At 45.7% G+C, this 20,532-nt stretch overlaps 4 non-coding genes across 4 annotated transcripts; 2 read left to right on the forward strand and 2 right to left on the reverse strand.

The window, feature by feature from the left end:
* Positions 1-672: 672 nt before the first annotated feature.
* Positions 673-745, forward strand: trnak-cuu (transfer RNA lysine (anticodon CUU)). The gene has a single exon. It is a non-coding gene; the product is annotated as a tRNA-Lys (tRNA).
* Positions 746-823: 78 nt separating this feature from the next.
* On the forward strand, positions 824-906 carry trnal-cag (transfer RNA leucine (anticodon CAG)). The gene has a single exon. It is a non-coding gene; the product is annotated as a tRNA-Leu (tRNA).
* A 2,579-nt stretch (positions 907-3,485) lies between these two features.
* Positions 3,486-3,559, reverse strand: trnan-guu (transfer RNA asparagine (anticodon GUU)). Its single transcript has one exon. It is a non-coding gene; the product is annotated as a tRNA-Asn (tRNA).
* Positions 3,560-13,092: 9,533 nt separating this feature from the next.
* trnam-cau (transfer RNA methionine (anticodon CAU)) lies at positions 13,093-13,165 on the reverse strand. The gene has a single exon. It is a non-coding gene; the product is annotated as a tRNA-Met (tRNA).
* Between the last annotated feature and the right edge of the window lie 7,367 nt (positions 13,166-20,532).

The raw sequence follows: 20,532 nt of genomic DNA on the forward strand, positions 1-20,532 counted from the left end.
AAGAGGAGATCATTCGGCCCATCGTGCCTGTGCTGGGTCAAACACACGTATTCGTTCAAAATTCGTTCAGAGATGGATTGAGTGCCTTGTTATCAGAAAATTGCCTGAACCCCCACAGTCTGCAGCTTTCCTCCTCGCTATCAACCACACGGCCTATTTTTGTGTCACCCGCAAATTTCTTAATCATGTCCCCTAAGTTTCGGTCCAAATCGTTAAAGTGGAGCACAAAAGGCAAAAGACCAAATACCGAGCCCTGCGGCACCCCACTGGAAACAGCCTTCCAGCCACAAAAACACCCGTCGACCATTACACTTTCCTTCCTGCCACTGATCTAATTTTGGATCCAACAAGCCACATTCCCTTGGATCCCATGGTCCTTTCCTTTTTTGACCAATCTGCCATGTGGGAACTTTTCAAAAGCTTTGCTAAAATCCATGCAGACGACATCAATTGCGCTACCCTCATCGATCCTTCTTATCACCTCCTCGAAAAATTCAATCAGGTTCGTCAGACACAACTTCCCCTTAACAAATCCATGCTGACTGTCCTTGATTGGTCCGTGCCTTTCGAAGTGACAGTTGATCCTGTCCCTTAGAATTGATTCCAATAATTTGAAATGGAGTCTTTCTCCTGCTTGCTGCAATAATAGATAAGGCGGTTGCGAATCAGCAGGTCCGGCTAGCTCAGTCGGTAGAGCATGAGACTCTTAATCTCAGGGTCGTGGGTTCGAGCCCCACGTTGGGCGAGTATAATTTTAAACTTTTATGTTGCGTTCACTGGCCAACGGTGCAGAATTGATGCAGAATGAAACCTTAAAGTTGCAGTCAGGATGGCCGAGCGGTCTAAGGCGCTGCGTTCAGGTCGCAGTCTCTTCTGGAGGCGTGGGTTCGAATCCCACTTCTGACATTGCTTATTTTTACCAAGACCTGAAAATATTTTATTTGTGGATTGGGTTGCAGCTGATTTTTCGACCAAGTTGATTTGCTCCTCCCACAAAAGCAACTGGCTTTGTGATGGAAATGTGACTTGAGAAGTTTCAAACGGTGAAATGTTTGACATATCAATGACCTGGACAAAGAAATAGAACAGCAGTGGGAAACATTTAAAACGGTGATCAATGGAGTCCAGGAGAAATATATCCCACTAAAAAGCAACAACCAACCAGCCAGAAATGACACACCAGGGATGAATAAAGAAACAAGGGCAAAATTGAAACTGAAGAAAAAGGCCCACACTGGACAATAAAGGAGAGATGGGAATGTGAAAAGAATGGGAAAGAAGTCTAAAGAACTATTATAAAGGCAAAAAGGAATATCAAAAAAAGCAAAGTATTCTCGACACATCAACAGCCAAAGATAGTTTAGGATAGGAATAGGGCCACTAAGGGATACACACGACAAACTCACAGGCAATGACAGCGAAATGGCAGAAATATTAAATAATCACTTTGCTTCAGTATTTACCAGGGAGACTCGTATTGTGGGCATGACAGTAGAAGAATAAATCAAAAAAATATGTAAAGACATTTAAGATCGAAAAGGGGGAGATAATTGATAAACTAATCAATCTTAGAGAGGAATTTTCCAGATAGGAGCCGAACCAGAGTTTCAAACCGCTCAGCCACGCTAATTTCCGTATTACTGTTCAGGAGCTTATTTCACAGGGACACGATTACTGCGCTCCATTTAGGGAGGCTCAGTGAAAGGCGGAAATTGATCCATTAATGGAATCATAGAATAAGATAGCGCCATTCGGCCCATCGTGCCAGTGCCAGCTCTCTGAACGAGCTGTCCAGTTAGTCCCACTCGCCTGCTGTTTCCCCATAGCCCTGAAAATGTTTCCATCCAAGCGTTTATCCAATTCCCTTTTGAAAACTGTGAGTTAAGAAAAACAATATTGAAAGGGGTGCTGGGGCCTCTGCAGCGTCGATGTAGAGTGTGTGATGATTGAAGTTATCAAGATGGTTGCTTTACACATGGTATGTTGTGCAATCATCCTGAAATATCTTCAATATCCAATACAAATTCAATTGCAAACCTGACGGACCAACACTGGAAAACAAGTCACGAGTGAACGCAAATCATCTGGGACCCGTTTTTAGCCTCATGGCACTTCAAATAAAGTGAAATAACTTTACATTGAAAAGATTTGGAACTTGCGTCTGTGCCTTTATCTGTTCCATTTCTTAAAGTTGCTGGTGTCTGATGATGGACACGCCTCTGCTCCCTCTATTGAACAAGAAAGGAGGTGTTTGACGTTGACGGGACCTGTTGGTTATGAGCTCATCCTTTACATTGAGTGGGTTCGCGTCCTTTAAACGGCGTCAACTTTAGCCCAGCGGTGAACTTCGCAGCAAACAAGTTCATCACCGTCTCACCGCGGGCACTGACTGACATGTTTATCGTTATTTCTTTCAGACCGAAATAAATAGGAACCGTGATTTTAAATTTGCACTGAGTGATTTTTAGGTAGTCGCCTTTAAATGTTTCAAAGGCGACTCCGAATTTATGATAGTCCGGCCATTTCACCAGCCGTGCTTAAAACAAAACATGTCTCTAACTTTCGCGTCTTTTTTCGAAAGGCAAAAAACATATTTCCCATGACCTCTGAAGGATGGACAAGTACATTTCAGAAAGCAGAAGCAAGTTCACCAGCCTTTTAATCCGGAGTCAGACCTTTGCGCCACGCACTCTGAAGACAGGATCCTGGATGTTATTATATTTTTCAATGTTTCTCAAACACCGTTTCATATCTTGGTTGAATGGATGAGTCTTATCAAATCTCCGCCAGATCCCACCGGGAATGAGACAGTATTGGAAGCAGCCTTCACCCCCAATATCACGCTGGCATTCATCGCCTGCTCTCAGCGGACTGCATTAACAGGGCATGGAGACATGGACTTTGTTCACATTGAATCAATGATGTGAATCGTTTAATATTTAATCATTTTTAATGGGGACAAGGTTTCAAAATATTTCCGCCCAGTTTCGAACCGGTGATTTTTCGCGTGTGAGGTAAACGTGATAACCACAACACTACGGAAACCTGACACCGCCAACCTCGTGTTAGGGATATAACCCCTCAGCCAAACTAATTTCCGTATTACTGTCCAGGAGCTCATTTCACAGGGATACATTTCCTGCGCTGTATTTCGGAAGGCTGCAGAGAAGGATCGGTGGGGATGGTCAGGCAGGGAATCCCAGAGCATCGCGCCCACACAAACATTTCACTGTTTTTTTTGCATGTTGCTGATATCCGACGGCAGTGTAAATTATGGCGAATCAGGCATGCTCAGATGACATTGTTCACAGAGTGTTTTCTTGCAGCCAAATCACACATTAGAAAACTTGAAATGAGATGAAGAGATCGGAGCCATTTAAAGTGCTCCCAGTTACTGCAGATCAGGAATCAAAACTTGGCACCGGCTTCAGGGCGATCAGAATGAGGCAATGAATCCGAAAGTGGGACGAAAAAGGTGCAATTTTCGTCCCTGGGTGGGCTCGAACCACCAACCTTTCGGTTAACAGCCGAACGCGCTAACCGATTGCGCCACAGAGACCGTCTGGGTATTTTTTTTGCAAGATACACTAAAGCAGCGTGTCACCTACCGAAAGTTTCATTTTGCAGCCACAGAAATGCAATTGACCACTATCAGTGTTACTTTTCCACAATAAAGGATGGGACATTGTTTGTGGAAACATGGAAACGGTCTGGTCTCGCTCACAGCATCGATATCACCGCCAACCAGCTCTCCTGCAACCGGCGCGTCCACCGGTGCTTTGTCTGTTAGTTAGTTGCACTGTGGGAGATCCTTCGCCACACTGACTGCAGCGGTTTAAAAAGCCGGCTCACCACCACCTTCTCAAGGGCTTTTTAGGATGGGCAATAAATGCCGGCCTCGCCAGCGACGCCCACATCCCATGAAAGAATAAAAAAAAATATTCTGAGCGTCCTGATGCTGATGTCAGGTTTTGATCCCTGATCTGCAGTAACTGGGAGCAGTTTAAATGGCTCCGACCTCTTAATTTCACTCATAACATCAGAGTAACTGTTCCAGGGGGACATGCCGACTCAGCTGCGTCTTGGCCGCCTGTCTGGTCAGTCCTTTATTCGTCTCCAATTCCGTTTCCCAAAGCGGAACTACAGATTCACAAAGCTGTTTGTCATTTCGGTTCCTTTCGATTTGTCCAGCTCCCGACTGGCAATAATTTGCAAAACTGGTTGCAACCCTCCACCTTGCATCGTGGCCAGGGATGGGTTATGTGGAGAGACTGGAGAAGCTGGGATTGTTCTCCTTAGAGGAAAAAAAGGTTAAGGATAGATTTAATAGAGCTGTTCAAAATTATGAGGGGATTTTGATAGAATGGATGGGGAGAAGCCGTTTCCATTGGCAGGAGGGTCGATAACCAGAGGACACAACCTGCATTTATATAGCGCTTTTAACGTAGTAAAAGTTCACAAGGTGCTTCACAGGAGCGTTATTAAACAAAACTTGACACGAAGCCACATAAGGAGATATTTGGACAGGTGACCAAAAGCTGCGTCGAAGAGGTAGATTTTAAGGTATGTGTTAAAGGAGAGAGAGGTGGAGAGATTTCGGGATCGAATTCCAGAGCTGGGGGCCGAGGCAGCTGAAGGCACAGCCGCAAATGGTGGAGCGATTAAAATCGGGGATGCGCAAGAGGCCAGAATGGGAGGAGCACAGAGATTTTTTTTATTCGTTCATAGGATGTGGGCGTCGATGGCAAGGCCAGCATTTATTGCCCTTGGGAAGGTGGTGGTGAGCCGCCTTCTTAAACCGATGCAGTCCGTGTGGTGAAGGTTCTCCCACAGTGCTGTTAGGAAGGGAGGTCCAAGGATTTTGACCCAGCGACAATGAAGGAACGGCGATATATTTCCAAGTCGGGATGGTGTGTGACTTGGTTGGGATCGTGCAGGTGGTGTTGTTCCCATGTGCCTGCTGCCCTTGTCCTTCTAGATGGTAGAGGTCGCGGGTTTGGGAGGTGCTGTCGAAGAAGCCTTGGCGAGTTGCTGCAGTGCATCCTGTGGATGGTGCACACTGCAGCCACTGTGTGCCAGTGGTGAAGGGAGTGAATGTTTAGGGTGGTGGATAGGGTGCCAATCAAGCGGGCTGCTTTGTCCTGGATTGTGTCGAGCTTCTTGAGTGTTTTTGGAGCTGCACCCATCCAGGCAAGTGGAGAGTATTCCATCACACTCCTGAATTGTGCCTTGTAGATGGTGGAAAGGCTTTGGGGAGTCAGGAGGTGAGTCACTCGCCGCAGAATACCCAGCCTCTGACCTGCTCTTGTAGCCACATGATAGGGTGGGGTAGCGAGGGTCTGGTGGGATTTGAAAGCAAGGATGAGAATTTTAAAATCGAGGCGTTCCCGGACAGGGGGTATGACTGGAACGTCACACCGTCCCCTCCCGTCTTTACTTCCACATACGTACATTGGGAAAGGGCTTGGGCGGATTTTTCTGTGTCTCACCCGGGGCCGCTGAGTCTCCTGCAGTCCCCCCGATCACCAACTCACCCAGTTTGTAAATTTAAACCGGAATAAGTGCCTCGCAAAGGGCAAGAGATGAAGGCAAGGCTGTAAACTCTGACAAAAAAAAAATCTCTTGTCCACCAGCGAGGTTTGTGTACCTGAATCGCTAACTCTTCTTTCAAAGTTTTGACTTTCATTGGACGCCACGCGGCACCTCCAGACTTGTCTCTTGCACTCACAGTGAAGCGGAGGGCCGTTTTCACTCGCACCGGCAGCAATTGTGATATCATGAAAAAGATGGCGTTGAAATTCTCAATTTCAGCGAAAATGGAGCACTGGGGTCCGCTCATGAGTGCAGCGTAAAAGTTGCAACTCGCACCCACGATCCTGAGGGGAATGCCTCCACCGACTGAGCTCGCCAAGCCTGAGGGAACTGTTACTTCCTTGTGTGTTGTTGCAGCGAGCCGGATGTTGGCTCCGCTCCAAGGGTTCAGTGCAAACCATGAAACAGGTTCTCCTGAATTCCATGGTGTCGAAGGCAATCGAGTAACAAGTCGAGCAATGTATTCCGCTCAATCATTGATCATTCCATTCAGATCTTCTGCTTTTCAGCTGCACTTCCCCCAAACATTGCAAATAATTTTGCTCAGTATTGTTTTCGCTTGTTTAATATTTTGTTCTCCGGTTTTGCCAGATTAACATTTAATTTCAATTATCAATGACAGGGAGCAATGAACAATGAAGTAGTGACCAAAGTTCCGTTTATTATTAAAAAGCAGTGATTCCGAAATTATCCAGGCTGATATGAATGGTAAGATAAATAGTGATTTCGACATGATTTAAATACGCAGCCTTCAGAATCTGGAGTCAGACGCGCTACCGTTTCTCCACGATTATATATGTATAAAAACTTATTATATCCTTAAATATATATATTTGATGCAGTGTTCCCTTGTGGTTGGGAATAGTTCATTGCACAAAAATAATTCAAGTCTGTGAGACATTTAATGTTTTCTTTAATCACCATTAATACGTTCTGTTGCACACTGAAGGAAATGTTAACTTGTTTGCCAAGTGACAATTAAAACGTCAATAAATCTTTGAGCTTTGCATGTCATAAACTTTTATCCCTTCCCATTTTACATACTGTATTTTAGGAGTCTGCTTAAAAATGTTTAGTGCTTATTATACCAGGAATCTGGTGCAGCCGCTGTTGAATTTAAAAAGGTTTGTCGCCCCTTTCACGCTTGAACAAACTCGACCCTGGAGGTTTATGGGGAGCAAGTCCCAACAAAATGCTTCCCTCCGAGGTCAAATCGGTGACTTTCTGCATGTAACTGGTAAACATGATAACCGCTACACTACGGAAAGGACAAACTTTTCGATCTCAGGTCTGAAGGAAGTGTCTCGGGAAAACATGAACTGCTGAGTCTCTTTACACTGACTCTCTTCACGAACATTTCATCGATCGAAACTATACAAGTCACAGGGGAAAATGTCAAAGTCATTAAACTCCCGAATTAGCCCCAAAATCAATCAATCTCAGTTTTGAAATGTTCAATTGACCCCCGGCCTCAACCGCTTTTTGGGGGTGAGTGTTCCAGATTTCCACTCCCCTTTGTGTGAATAAGTGCTTCCTGACATCACCCCTGAACAGCCGAGCTCTAATTTTAAGGTTACGCCCCCTTGTTCTGGACTTTCCCCACCAGAGAAAATAGTCTCTATCTGCCCTGTCAAATCCTTTAATCATCTTAAACACCACAATTAGATCACCCCTTATTATTCTATACTCAAGGGAATGCAAGTGGAGTACATGCAACCTGTCCTCATAATTGCTTATCAAGGATAGCCACCAAAAAGTGTTTTACGATGAGTGGATTGGTGTTTAGTAGTGGGCTCGTTGGTCTCGGGGTATGTTTCTTACGTTTGGGTTTATTAGTTCAAATATGTGAGAAGTCCCGGGTTCAAATCCCGGACGGGCCCTTATTTTACTTTTGATCTTGAACTTCCAAAGACAGAAAAGTACCCAAATCAGCCCACATGAGTGAAACAATTCCTATGTTTCATACGATTACCTAACACAACTGGCCAACTTGGTTCTGATGAAAGGTCATTGACCTGAAACATTAACTCTGTTTCTCTCTCCACAGATTCTGCCTGACCTGCTGAGGGTTTCCAGCATTTTCGATGTTATCAGAGTATCACTTCCCTCATCACCTAACTACACTCCTCCACTAGATGTCGCCTTGTGGTGCAAACAGGCTCCTTCGGCACAGCCAGGTGTTCTGCTTTTGGTATTAATTATAACTATAACTTTTGAACTTGTTAGTTCAAACATATGGCCTTGCCCATTGACCAGAAAACAGAATGGTGTTTATCTCTCATCAGTACAGCCCTTTCCCACTGCATCAGCTTGGAATGATACGGAGCAATCATGCAGACGTCACACCTCTCCTGCTTCCCTGTGAAGCTGGTAAGACAAATAGCACACAATGCTGTCTGACACACATACACACCAGCTCTGAATGATGGCAAGGCCTTGTTATGATTGTCAGGGAATTGTTTATATCAAAAGGACAATTAACTTACGAGTATAATGATATCAGCTGCAATCCAAGAGTTTCTGGACTTCAGAATCTACTAGTCTCTATGTTAAACATATGCATGCATATAAAATGAAGCAAATCTGTCTCATGATTGTAGTTTCATTCTCCCAACAGAGATTTATACTTCCTTCCTTCCTTAAAGGCAAAAGCTAAAGTTTAGTATTACTTCAATATAAAGACGAACTCTTTCCTTACAATGCAGATACCCCAAACTAATATAACACCTCAAACTGATAGAGTTTCTCAAACTAAAATAGTACCTCAAACTAATACAGTACCTCAAACGTATCGAGAATCTGAAACTAATATAATAACTCAAGCTAATACATCGTCTCATACTAATACAGTACCTCAAACAAATACAACACCTTAAACTAATACAAACCGATACAGAATCTGAAACTAATATAATACCTAAAACTAATACAGCATCTTAATCTAATACAGTATCTCAAACTAATAAAGTACCTCAAACTAATACAGTACCTCAAACTAATACAGTATCTTAAATTAATACAACACCTTACTCTAACACAGCACCTCAAACTGACACAGATTGGGAAAATAATATAACACCACAAACTACTACAACACCTCAAACTAATACAGTACCTCAAACTAATACAGTATCTTAAATTAATACAACACCTTACTCTAACACAGCACCTCAAACTGACACAGATTGGGAAAATAATATAACACCACAAACTACTACAACACCTCAAACTAATACAGCACCTCACACTAATACAACACCTCACACTAATAGAACACCTCAAACTGATACAGCACCTCAAACTGATACAGCACCTCAAGCTAATACAGTACCTCGAACTAATATATTACCTCAAATTTGGACAGCATCTTAAACTAACACAGCACTTCAAACTAACGCAGCACCTCAAACTAATACTGTACCTCGAATTAATACAGTACCTCAAACAAATACAGTACCTCAAACTAATACAGTAACTCAAGCTAATACAGTATCTCGAATTTATACAGTACCTCAAACAAATACAACACCTCAAACTAATACAGTACCTCAAAATAATACTGTACCTCGAATTAATAAAGTACGTCAAACAAATACAGCACCTCAAACTAATAGTGTTCCTCAAACAAATACTGCACCTCAAACTAATAGTGTTCCTCAAACAAATACAGCACCTCAAACTAATAGTGTTCCTCAAACAAAGGACAGCATCTCAAACTAATAGTGTTCCTCAAACTAATAAAGCACCTCAAACGAATACAGTAGCCCAAAACTAATCATTAACTGAAATGTCAAGTCCGAACAGGACAAGCAGGTTGACCTTGACAGGCGGCGGATCTGTTGAGAGGATATTAAGCTGGAGGAGAAAGTCCCGTTCAGTAACTGCAGTTGTATTCAATTAATTTCGAGTCTTTTCTCAACATTGGAGCAGAGAAACACGTGGTGCGTAATATCACCGCAGGGCCTTCCATGGTCGGCCTAATTCAGTGCAACATCCCCAGAACATTTCGTCTGAAGCTCATCACGAGATGCCTTTCAAGTAACCTTTGCTGATTTGTTGCAGTTTAGTTTGTGTTTGAATAGAGTTTTTTCTTTACCAGCATTCCTTTATTGGGGCGAGGGGTATTTGAGTTTGTAGCGGGCAATTTGTAGCTGCCCATTGCTAATTGATCTTCAATTGACTCAATACATTTCAATTAAACTATCACAAAAAGACGGGCTATTCCTGCACCCACTCCCCGCTCCCCCCCCCCACCACTACCAATGTTCCAACTTACTCGACTTCTCTATCGCTACTTCTGCCAATCTCTATCTCTGTCTCTAATTATAAATCTGCCTATCGTGCTCTCTTTCTACTAATTTTATGTTTCTTTATCTCTTTCAACTATATCCATTGTTATTTTCACCTTATTAAAAATCAGTATAAATCTCCTTCGACCGATTCGTATGTATCGTTGTCTCTCCACTGCTTTAAATGTATCTATCTATCTATCTATCTATCTATCAAACTTTCTATCCATCTATCTCTCCAGCTATCTCTCTATCTATTCATCTATCTCACTATCAATCTATCTCTCTATCTATATATCTCTCCATCCATCTATCCATCGACCTATCTATCTATCTTTCTATGTATATATCTCTCTATCAATCTATCTATCCATCCATCTGTTTAACTATCTATCTATCTATAAATATCTCGATCCATCTATCTATCCATCCATCTCTCTATCCATCTCTCTATCTAGCCATCCATCTACCTATCTATATGTCTCTCTATCCATCAATCTATATATCTATCTACCGATCGATCTATCTCTATCTATCCATATAGCTATCTATCTATCTATCGATCTATCTATCTACCTTTATCTCCCTATCTCTCTATATGTGTTTCTCCCTCCACCTGTTTATTGCTCTGTTGTTGTTCCAATATCACTTTCTGTCTCTCCACCTTCATTACTGAAGTTTATCAAATAACTTTCTAATCTTTATCAAAAAAAATGCAATATTAACGCATGAGCTAATTACAAGGTGGAGTGGACTCAGTATGTTGGTCTGTGAAGACGTCACCGACCCCGCTTCCTTCTTCAGGCTGCTGATCACAGAAGTCTCCCTGAGCAGCTTCTGGAAGAAGAAGCGCGAGCACTTCTCGTCCTACTCCACGGAGCGGACTCTGGAGCGAAAGATAATCTTTGAGGCCCCTTTAACTGGATGGATCACACCGTGAGATCACAAGGTGAGGCCCCTTTAACTGGACGGTTCACAGCATGAGATCACAGGATGAGGCCCCCTGAACTGGACGGTTCACACCGTGAGATCACAGCATGAGGCCCCTTTAACTGGACGGTTCATACCGTGAGATGCGGTCTGTATTGTACTGTATTGCTTCGAAATTGTGAAATTTAGTTTTAACTCTGTGTATTCTTAAATTTTATGCACTAATGTATGTTTTGTAATAAAAAAAATTCGCAGAAACTTTCGAATCAAACGGGAATCTAACCTCCACACGTTATCCATTGCTCCACTGGCCCAGTTTTCAAAAAGCATGCAGTAACTCACACTCCCACAATGCTGGCGAATGAGCAGTTACTGAGTCAGTCTCGGTCATGCCCACGCGATTCCACGAGTCCGGAAGTGTCAAAAGCTGCACGGTGAACAATCACCAAAGAGAGAGACAGAAGCCGCTTCCTTTCGATCGCTCAACTTGTAGAGCAGAGGTCTATAGTACAATTAACAGATCAAAGGTTGCTGGTTCGAAGTAATAAACGTGCTTTTGGAGTAAGTAGCTCTAGGCCATTCTCTTAACTTTACAGGCGGCCTACGGCTTAACATGTTGGCGCTGAGGCACAGGAGACCACTTTTCCTTTGTCAAACCTGAAAGCTTTCTGTGTCTGTCAGAACACGGCTGTTTTGTTCGAGCATTTGCCTCTGCTCACCAGCAGGGAGTGCCTTTGAGCAACAACACTTCAAACCGCTTTCAGGCAAAAATGTCTTCGATCAGGCAGACAGACAGGGCTCTCGCTGCTCCCTCAAGCTCGGGGCCGCTGTTCCTTTCGTGTGATCTCGTCTACCTTCCGCAGCCTCGGGAACTTCTCAGCATCATTCACGATTACTGTGGCTTCCCGTTCTGCTGTTGCTCACTTGCTTATTCGCGGTACCACCGATTGGAGCAAAGTATTGATTGTCGTCAGGGAGGGGGCCAACCCAAGGCAAGATTTCTCTGCTGATCGTGGAGCTGCTTGGAGGCGAGTGCGAAACAACCACTGTGAAGGGCATTGAATAAAGGGGGAAGTAGCAACATGGATACAGAATCGTCTAAGGGACAGGAAACAGAGTAGTGGTGAACGGTTGTTTTTCGGACTGGAGGGAGGTGGACAGTGGTTTTCCCCAGGAGTCGGTGCTGGGACCACTTCTTTCCTTGATATATATTAATGACTTGAACTTGTGTGTACAGGTCACAATTTCCAAATTTGCAGATGACACCAAACTTGTAAGGGTTAAGAACAGTGAGGAGGATAGTGCTAGAATTGAAGAGAATATATACAGACTGGTTGCATGGGCGGACACATGGCAAATGAAATTTAACGAAGAATAATGCGAATTGATGCATTTCGGTCGGAAGAACAAAAGGCCGCAACTCTAACAGTGATACAGGAACAGAGAGATCTAGGGGTACATGTGCACAAATCATTGAAAGTGGCAGGGCAGGTTGAGAAAGCGGTTAAAAAAGCATACGGGATCCTGGGCTTCATAAATAGAGGCAGAGAGTACTAAAGTATGGAAGTCATGATGAAGCTTTAGAAAACACTGGTTCAGCCGCAACTGGAGTATTATGTCCACTTCTGGGCGCCGCACTTTAGGAAAGGTATGAAGTCATTAAAGAGGGTGCAGAAGAGATTTACTTGAATGATTCCAGGGATGAGAGACTTTAGTCACGTGGATAGACTGGAGAAGCTGGGATTGTTCTTCTTGGAATGGAGACGGTTGCGAGGAGATTTGATAGAGATTTTCAAAACCATGAAGGGTTTAGACAGCGTGTATTGAGAGAAACAATTCCCATTTGCAGAAGGGTGAAGGACCAGAGAACATAGATTTAAGGTGATTGGCAAAAGCACCAAAGATGACATGAAGAAAATCGATGGGGCGGGGGTTGGGACCAGCTGGATTGCTCTTGCATAGAGCTGGTGTGGACTCGATGGGCCGAATGGCCTCCTTCCGTGCTGTAACATTTCTATGATTCTGAAAGAGTGCTCGCTGAGCATGTGAGAGATAGCAGGATAGATTCTTGCATTCTCCACTCACCTTTTGACTTGGGTCAATTGTCCAGAAACAAAAGTGGTGTCAGTTTTCAGCGAGCCCGTGGTCCATGTACTTCTTAAGCTTAACTGCATGCTACGGTACAGAGAGGTCAAGGGGCAACAAATCTTTTGGCGTGCTGCAGCAAGCAAAAATTCTTGATTTTGGTCTTGAGCAAAGATGGTAAAAAAAAGCATAATGATGCCTTCTCTGAGGATTGAACTCAGGACCTTCAGATTATGAGACTGACGCGCTGCCTGCTGCGCTAAGAAAGCACTTGCTATATAAATATCCGGGCAGCTCTATCAAGTAGGACAGTTTGCAAGGTGTAAAATCATAAACTAATCGGCAGTTTGCAAAAACTCTCCATCCAGGTGGAAATCGAACCAACAATCTTCTGAACTTTGGTCAGACACGTTCCCCATTGCTCGACTGGCCAAAGGTGTGTCGAGTAAGTCGGAGCTCACACGCTCACAGCGCTGCGGTATGAGCAGGTACCGAGTCAGTCTCGGTCATGCCCACGCGACTCCACGAGTCCGGGAGTGTCAAAAGGCGCACGGTGAACAATCACCAAAGAGAGGGACATTTGCTGTTTCCCTTCGAGAGCTCAGCTGGTAGTGTGGAAAACTTGTAGAGATTAAAACTTGAAAGCACAATCACTCTTAAATCGTTGGTTTAATTCTGGCTCAAAATAACGAACGTGCTTTTGGAGTAAGCGGCATTGAGCTCAAGGCCGCTTTCTTAACTTTACAGACTGCTTCCTGCTTAAAATGTTGGCGCTTTTCCTTTCTCAAACCGAAACGCTTTCTGTGTCTGTCCGAACACGCCTGTTTTGCTCGAGCATTTGCCTCTGCTCACCAGCAGGGAGCGCCTTTGTGCAACAACACGTCAAACCGGACTCACTTTCAGGCAAAAAAGACTTCTCTCAGTCTTTCGGACAGGTCTCTCGCTGCTGAAAGGAGTGCCGTTGAGCGGCAATTTAATTTTCAAAATATACGTTATTTCATAATATTTAATGATACCTGCAGTTCAGGGTAAGAATCGCAATTTCAATTCAAAACAATACAAAACAGATCGCACAAACTATGATCCCATTATTTCAATACAATACACAGTACATGTCTTATTATACATTCTGCATAATAAAAGGTGGGATGGCTTTACACGATGCTCTTTCCCCATAGGGCCCTTTCGTAGGCCGCAACGCGCCTCTGTTCGTCCCGCAGCACATTCCCCTGGACCTGAGAGTGTGTCAGTCGGCAACACTCGGTCGTGGACAGCTCCTTCAGCTGGAAGACCAGCAGGTTTCGGGCGGACCAAAGGGCTTCCTTCAACGAGTTGATGGTCTTCCAGCAGCAGTTGATATATGTCTCGGTGTGCCTCCCGGGGAAAAGTCCATAGAGCACAGCGTCCTGTGTTACCGAGGTGTTGGGGATGAACTGGGACAGATACCAACGCATCTCTCCCCACACATTCTGCATGAAGGTCCAGTCCACCAGGAAACAGACGACGGTCCCATTCCCGCAGCCTTGAAGGCAGCTCGAGGTGATGCTGAGATTCCATGCGTGTTGGAAGAACCGCATTGGGAGGGCCTTTCTCACCATCATCCAGGCCACATCCTGGTGCCTGTTGGTCAGTTCTGGCGACGAGACGTTCTGTCAAATGGCATCAACCATCTGGTCGGGGAACTGGTCGATCGGATCCACCCTCTCCTTTTCCTGCAGAGCCCCCTGAACGTTCCACTGTCTGACGGCCTTGTGGTCGAAGTGGCTCCAACTCAGGAACTTCGACACCTGGGACAGGTGGTGGGGGACAGTCCAGCTGAACGGGACCTCCTGCGTCTGCTCGGTTGGCTGGAACCAGTTTTCTCAGTGTGTTGTACATGGTGTCCCTGTGGACGCATTCTACTTAGGACCTGCAGACAAAGTGGAAGAATGCTCGGGTGACTGTCGTGACGGAGCTGTGGGGAATGGGCCAGATCTGTGCCACGTAGTACAAAAGCGCGAGTACCTCACACTTTATCATCTGGTTCCTGTTGGTTTTGGAGAGGGATCGTCCCCCCACCATAGCAAGCTTCTGTTTGGCCTTGGCGATGCGCTCTTCCCATTTATTGGTGGAGTCCTGAGACCCCCGAACCCGATCTCCAACACCATCAGGTAGTCGGACCTGACGGTGAAGGGAACAAAGGATCGGTTCTCCCACCTGCCACAGAACATGGCCTCACTCTTACTGCAGATCACTCTGGACCCCAAGGCCAGCTTGAAACGATGGCAGATGTCCATCAGTCTGTGGATCGACTGCTGATCATATCAAAAGACGGTGACGTCCTCCATGTACAGGGAGGCCTGAACCTGAGAGCCTCCGTTGCCTGGGATCGTCACCCTACCTAATTACTGTGTTCTTTCTGATGGACGCAGCAAATAGCTCGACACAACACATGAACAAGACCGCAGAGAGAGGACAACCCAGTCTGACTCCAGATCTGATCGGAAAACTCTCCGACTCCCGCCCATTGATTCGGACTGTACAATGGATGTCCATGTAGAGCAGTCGGATCCAATCGCTGAACCAAACCACATTTTGGATAGCACGTTAATCATGTAAGCGTGGGATATTCTGTCGAAGGCCATCTCCTGGTCCAGGGTGATGACGCATGTGTTCACCCCTCTGTCCTGCACGTAGGCGATCGTTTCCCTGAGCAACGCAAGGCTATCAGAGATCTTCCTGTCGGGTACAGTTACAGGTCTGATCCGGGTGGATCTTCCGCTCCAGAACAGATTCGAGCCTGTCGGCGATGGCCTTCGACAGAATCTTGTAGTCAGCATTTAGCAAGGAAATGGGTCGCCAATTTCAGATTTCTTTCCTCTCCCCCTTCCGCTTGTGGATGAGGGTGATGAAGCCTTTCTTCATGGATTCTGACATGCTACTTGCCAGAAGCATACCCCCGTACACTTCCAGTAGGTTTGGGTCTATCCAGTTCCACAGAGCCGAGTACAAGTCAACGGGTAAACCATCGCTCCAGGGAGATCTACTCTTCTCGAAGGACCAGACGGCCTTTGTTAGCTCCTCCAAGGTCAGTGACCAATCCAGGCCCTCCCGCTCGCTCTCCTCCAAGAGACAGAGGACAGGAAGGATTGGGAGGTCGTGTTGTCTCTGGGCTTCGCGTCATAGAGCCCGGCATGAAAGGACTTGCTGATTCTCAGTATGTCGGTCTGTGAAGACGGCACCGAGACCTCTTCCTCCTTCAGGCTGCTGATCACCAGAGGTCTCTCTGTGCAGCTTATGCCGAATATATCTGCACAGAGTCTGAACAGAGATCAGACATCGCACACGGAAAGCACAGATGCAGGTCCCATCCCTATTTTTACATACTGATGAGTTAATTTAAAATGTTGAATAAAGGTTGTGCACCACTAAATCCCACATCCTCCAAATCTGCAGGCCAGACCTCACCAATCCGCCGGTCTGAGAGTCCGTGCACCAAAGTTCTCTGCTGATTCACCAGAGGCCTTGGTGCAAGAGGTGGACTGAAGGAGGGACATCCTATATCAGCGGAGGGCAATATATCCTCTAGACATACATCCAAAAGGTAGTGGGAGGCACGAGGGGATGAGGTCAATGCCAGGCGCACAGCATCATGAACATGGATGCAGTAAGGAAGAAGTTAAATGCTTTGACATGAGTGGTCAAGATGAGTGAGGTCAACTGTCAAGTGGCGTCTCCTACCAACTACACCAATAGCCGCACCCATTGCTCCACGCACGACACACCCCATCACCCACATACCAACAAACTATTTCCATCGGTACTAAATCTTCTCACCCTTACCCACTACCACCGTTGCAAGCCGCCCACCCACAACTCACAGGCCACACACACTGGCAGCTATTCAAACATGATAGGAACATCACCCAGACACACGTCCCGCTTTCTTGCAGGAGAAGCTGGCACATATCAGGAGGCAGCAAGTGGCGGTGGCATTTTGCCCCTCGAGCCTTTTCCACCATTCGATCAGATCAGGGTGGACCTGTGACCTAACTCCATATACCCGCCGTAGCCCCATATCCCTTGGTTCACAGAAATCCATCAATCTCAGATTTAGAATTCTCGATTGAGCTAACATCAACTGCCGCTTGCAGAACAGCGTTCCAAACTTCTCCCACCCTTAGTGCGTAGAAGCATTTCTGAACTTCATTCCTGCACGTCCTGGCTCTAAATGTTCGGCTACGTCCCCACGTCCTAGCTGAGGTACTAAATGAGTACTTTGCATCTGTCGTTACCAAGGAAGAAGATGCTGCTAAGTCACAGAAAAAAAGGAGGAAGTTGAGATACTGGATAGGCTAAAAATTGTTAGAGGAACTATTAGAAAGGCTGGCTGTACTTAAATAAATAAGTCACCCGGTCCGGCTGGGATGCATCCTAGATTGCTGAGGGAAGTATGGGTTGAAATTGCAGAGGTTCTGGCCACAATCTTCCAATCATCCTTAGATATGGGGGTGGAGTCCAAGTACCGGAGAATTGCAAATGTTACACCCTTATTCAAAAAAGAGTGCAAGGATAAACCCGGCAACTACAGGCCGGTCAGTTTAACCTCGGTGGTGGGGAAGCGTTTAGAAAAGATAATCCGGGACAAAATTCACAGTCATTTGGACAAGTGTTGATTAATAAAGGAAAGCCAGCATGAATTTGTTAAAGGCAAACCGTGTTTTATTAACTTGACTGAGTTTTTTGATCAGGTAACAGAGGGTTGATGAGGGCAATGCAGTTGATGTGTATGTGGACTTTCAAAAGTTGTTTGATAATGTTCCACATAATAGGCTTGTCAGCAGAATTGAAACCCAAGGAATTAAAGGGGCAGTGGGAGCATGGATACGAAATTGACTCAGTGACAGTAAACAGGGAGTAGTAGTGAACGATTGTGTTTCTGACTGGAGGAAGTGTTCCCCGGGGGTCGGTGCGGGGACCACTGCTTTTCTTGATATACATCAATGACTTGGTATTGGGTGCACAGGGCACAATTTCAAATTTTGCAGATGGCTCAACGATTGGAAGTGTCGTGAACAGTGAGGAGGATAGTGATCGGTTTCAAGAGGACATAGACAGGCTGGTGGAATGGGCGGCCACGTGGCAGATTAAATTAACGCAGAGAAGTGCGAAGTGATACATTTTGGCTGGAAGAAAGAGGAGAAGCAATATAAACTAAATGGTACATTTCTGAAGGAGATGCAGGAACAGAGGGACCTGGGGGTATATATGCACAAATCTTTGAAGTTGGCAGGATAGTTTGAGAAATCGGTTAAAAAAACATGTGGCGTCAAGTGCTTTATAAATACAGACATGGAGGACAAAAGCAAGGAAGTTATGTGGAACGTTTATAAAACGCTGGTTCGACCACAACTGGAGTATTGTGTCCAATTCTGGGCATCACACTTTAGGAAGGATGTGAAGAAGATAGAGAGGGTGCAGAAAAGATTTACTACAATGGTTCCAGGGATGAGGGACTTTAGTTACGTGGAGAGTCTGGAGAAGCTGAGATTGTTCTCCTTAGAGCAGAGAAGGTTAAGAGGTGATTTGATAAAAGCGTTCAAAATAATTTCAGGTGATTAGCAAAATAACAAAAGGCGACATGAGGAAACCTTTTTTTACACAGCGAGTTGTTATAATCTGGAATGCACTGCCTGAAACGGTGGTGGAAGCAGATTCAATCATGGCCTTCAAAAAGGAATTAGATAAATGCTTGAAGTGAAAAACTTTGCAGGGCTCCGGGGTAGAGCGGGGGATTGGCACTAACTGGATTGCTCTTACAAAGAGCCGGCACGGGATCGATTGGCCGTATGGCCTCCTCCTGTGCTGTAACCATTCCATGATTCTCTGATTTTGAAGTGTAGTCATTGTGGTCATGTTGGAAATGCTGCAGACAATTTGTTCACAGCGAGATCCCACATACTGCAATGAGATGAATGACCAGAAAATCGGCTTCAGTGATGTTCATTGAGGGATAAATATTGCCCAGGACACCGGGACGAACTCGCCTGGCCCTTTTCGAACAGTGCCGTGGGATCTTTGACATCTACCTGGGAAGGCAGATAGGGCTTCGATTTAACGTCTCGTCTGCAAGGCGGCATCCACAACAGTGCAGCACTTCCTCAATACTACCCCTTCGACAGTACAGCGCTCCTTCACTACTGACCCTCCGACAGTGCAGCATACCCTCAATACTACCCCTTCGACAGTACAGCGCTCCTTCACTACTGACCCTCCGACAGTGCAGCACACCCTCAATACTGCCCCTTCGACAGTACAGCGCTCCCTCCGTACTGATACTCCGACAGTACAGTGCTCTCTCAGTACTGACCCTCTGACAGTGCAGCGTTGCCTAAGTACTGGCCCTCCCGCAGTGCAGCACTCCCTCAGTACTGACTCTATGATAGTTTAGCACTCCTGCAGTACTGCCCCTCTGACAGTGCAGCACTCCGTCCATACAGCCCTTCCGGCAATGCAGCCCTCCCTTAGTACTGACCCTGCGACAGTGCAACACTCACTATGTACTGACCCTCCGACAGCACTGAGCTCCCTCAGTACTGATCGTCCATCAGTAGTGTGTTCCCTCAGTCCAGCACCCCATCAGTACTGCCCCTCCGACAGTGCAGCACTCCCTCAGTACTTACCCTCCGACAGTACAGTGCTCCCTCAGAATGGCACTGTGGTGTCTGCCCGGAATATGTGTTCAAGTCTCTGGAGTTGGACTTGAATTCACAACCTTCTAAATCAGAGGCGAGACTGCTGCCACTGAGCCACGTCTGAGACCTGAAAGGGGGAGTGGGAGATGGAGGGGCTCAGGTTGTGCTTTCTGGAACGTGGATATGGCTTGAGGCACGGCTGTCAAAAGTAGGGCAAATGGACTGCGGATGCACAAGTGACCGCAGGTGGAGGAGCAGAGTGTTTGCGAAGGGGTGTCGGACTGGAGGAGGTAACAGAGATAGGGAAGGGTGAGGCCCTGATAGATTTAAATGTAAGAAGGAACAAAAATATACTACAGGCTTTGGAGATTGGAATCCAATGCAGGTCAGTAAGGGCTTTGGTGATTGGTTAGCCGCTCACCAATCAAAAAGCCAGGGGTAGGGATGGAATCTGTGGCAAGGATGTGGAGATTTTGGGGCCAAAGTTCATGACTTCCCAATTTTTACCTGCAGGAAATTGTGGCTCATCGAAAACAGAAAGTGGGTCTGACAACGCAAAGATATTGGAAGGGTCAAGAGAGGCGGTGGTTTTGTCAGCGTCCATCTGAAAGCTGGTCCATGTCTGTGGACTGTGTCACCAAAGGGCAGCATGTAGATGAGGAAGAGGAGGGAGGCAAGGATTGAACCTTTAGAAACATCAGAGATAACGGTGATAGGGTGGGAAGAGAAGCTTCTTCTGGCTCTGATCAGATAGGTGAGTGGAACCAAGCGAGGGGAGTCCCAGCAAAAGAGGCCAGTGTCCGATGAATGAGATGGTGACCGGTGGGTTGTGTGCAGGTATGAAGATGTGCAGTAGTGGGACATGGGGGGTTTTAAACCCAAGGATGAGTAATTTAAATTTAAGGGATATGGAACTGTGAGCCAGTGAGGGTCAGTGAGGCCGAGCAGGACCTGGTGCTGGT

The sequence above is a fragment of the Heptranchias perlo genome, unplaced genomic scaffold, assembly GCF_035084215.1.
Source record: "Heptranchias perlo isolate sHepPer1 unplaced genomic scaffold, sHepPer1.hap1 HAP1_SCAFFOLD_52, whole genome shotgun sequence".
Classification (NCBI taxonomy): Eukaryota; Metazoa; Chordata; class Chondrichthyes; order Hexanchiformes; family Hexanchidae; genus Heptranchias; species Heptranchias perlo.